The 2,425-nt window shown below is 33.8% G+C and overlaps 1 pseudogene across 1 annotated transcript; it reads left to right on the forward strand.

Moving 5' to 3' along the window:
- The first annotated feature begins 718 nt into the window (after positions 1–718).
- On the forward strand, positions 719–1,947 carry LOC18600792 (putative long-chain-alcohol O-fatty-acyltransferase 5 pseudogene; annotated as a pseudogene). The gene has a single exon (XR_016025913.1). The product of XR_016025913.1 is annotated as a putative long-chain-alcohol O-fatty-acyltransferase 5 pseudogene (transcript).
- Positions 1,948–2,425: the final 478 nt, after the last annotated feature.

A 2,425-nucleotide genomic window follows, 5' to 3' on the forward strand; every position in this document is an offset into this window, starting at 1 on the left:
AAAATAAGATCACCTAACCGAAATATAAGATCAGCGCTCATGTTCAACGGTACATTTATGGTCAAAATACTTGGAAAATTCCTGTACTAGGGCATTTGTTCAATTTAGTCCCTCTAGTTAAAATTGCAACAATTTAATTCTTCGATTTTGAAAATTATTTCAATTTGGTCCCTCCCACTAACAATATTTAATTTTGCTGTTAAAGGGAATGACATCAACGCTAACGTGGCACTAATGTGGCACATTTTGATGACCTAGCGTCGACATGATGATGTGGCATCGACATGATGACGTGGTAGTGCCATGTGGCACAAATGTGATGAGGTGGTAATGTTGACGTGGCATTGGTAGGATAACATGTTAGTATCACATGACAAATCAATAAATTTTCAAAAATAATTGTTATGTTACGTCATAAGAGTTAAATTGAACAAAAATATATAGTATAGGGACTAAATTGAATAAAATTGAAATGTTGACGGATTAAATTAAAAAAATATTTAAAAAATATAAATATTTAAGTAGATGATAGATATACTTATTAATAAGTTAAATATTTTCTTACTAGATTATTTAATTGTAAAATATGTAAATTAATTTATCTTTTTTGAGTAGAGAGATTAAATTGAATAAAATGTCAAAATATAGGGACTTATCAGGTATTTGACTATATTTATTGTCATACTATAAGTACAAACGAAGCATATTGGGTGGAGGAGAGCGCAATGTGTGAAGCCAAAGAAATGGAGGGTGAGCTCAAGAACTTCATCAGGTTATGTGTTTTGACCATAGCATTTCTTCTCTATAGTTACTTTATTGCAGCAAAGATTCCAAAGGGCTTGCTAAGGCTCATCTCCCTCCTCCCTGTCATCACCCTCCTATCTATCCTCCCCTTTGACCTCAACAGCTTGCATATCGGTTTCCCGACCTGGTGTTTCGTCGCTTGGCTTGCCAACTTCAAGCTTCTCTTATTCGCCTTCGATCAAGGCCCTTTGTCAGTACCTAAACATGATCTTCTTCGTTTCATCCTCATGGCTTGTTTCCCTTTCAAAATCAAACAAAACCCATCTCCAAAAAAACCATTTGAAACCAAGACTAATCCAACTTTGGAGGCTGCAACTAGAGCTACAATTTTATGGACAGCAGTTTATACTTACAAAAACTATGAACACTACTTTCACAAACACGTTTTATTCATTTATTTTTTCTACACTTACCATGCATTACAACTTCTCCTTGCCTTGGCTGCAACCCCAGCTCAACTCCTCCTTGGCGTTGAACTCGAGCCACAGTTCAACGCACCACTCTTTTCCACTTCGCTACAAGATTTTTGGGGCCATAGGTGGAACCTTAGGGTCTCAGAGATTCTACGTGCCACCGCGTATATTCCCGTACATCGTATTTCTACGCGTATAATTGGACCTCGATGGGCCTCATTGCCTGGTGTTTTTCTGACATTTTTAGTCTCGGGTTTGATGCACGAATTGCTTGTTTATCATATGACCCGTGAAAGACCGACATGGGAAATGACTTGGTTCTTCATCTTGCAAGGAGTTTTCGTGGATATGGAGATAGTATTGAAGAAAAAATTGGTGGCGACCAACCAATTTCGGCTTCACAAGGCAATTTCAGGACCATTGACTCTGGCAAATATAGCACTGATTGCTGGCTGGCTGTCTTATACACAAGCTCTGCGAAATGGTATAGATGAGAAACTCATCAAAGAATTCAATATGTTCATGCAGTTTCTCAAGGGCATGGCTATAAGCAAACGCTAAGTGATTGCTCCACTAGTGAAGGCCAAATGGCTTGTGATAGGTAGAGTAAACATATGCAGCTCCTTCAATAATTCCTTGCTACTACTTTCATAATATTTTATTATATATATGTTTAGCTGCTGTAGCTGTTAATTAGTTTTATTGAAAAATCATTAAGATTTTTTTTTTATAATTTGAGGAAGAAGATTCAAATCTTACTCTTTAAGTAAGAAATCATGCATCAATTAATAAGTCGACTATTTGAATGTAAAAATCATTAAGATTTAAATTAATATTTGTGATTAATTTTTATTTTATAGTTAATGGATTTATATCAGCCCGCCACAAAGTGCCACTTCATTAATAAATAAAACTAGAAGTCTTTAAGGTCTTGAAAATAAATACAAAAAAATTGTTTTCGGTATAATCAAATAAAAAAAATATAAGCATAATATCTAAAAAAGTCTCTAAACTCCTATATTTGAGTTAATGGTAATTAAACAATCATTAGTTATAAAAATTTATTTAATCTAAAATAAAAATATACGGGTTTGATTGAATCAAATAAAAGAATAAGAGTTTATTTGAATTTTCTTAAATAGTTTAGAATCTTATTTGAGTACTAAGCCAAAATATAATATTTTCACTTTCTTTCTAAACTCTTTTAA

This window comes from Theobroma cacao, chromosome 4 (assembly GCF_053813885.1).
Source record: "Theobroma cacao isolate CCN51 chromosome 4, ASM5381388v1, whole genome shotgun sequence".
NCBI lineage: Eukaryota > Viridiplantae > Streptophyta > Magnoliopsida > Malvales > Malvaceae > Theobroma > Theobroma cacao.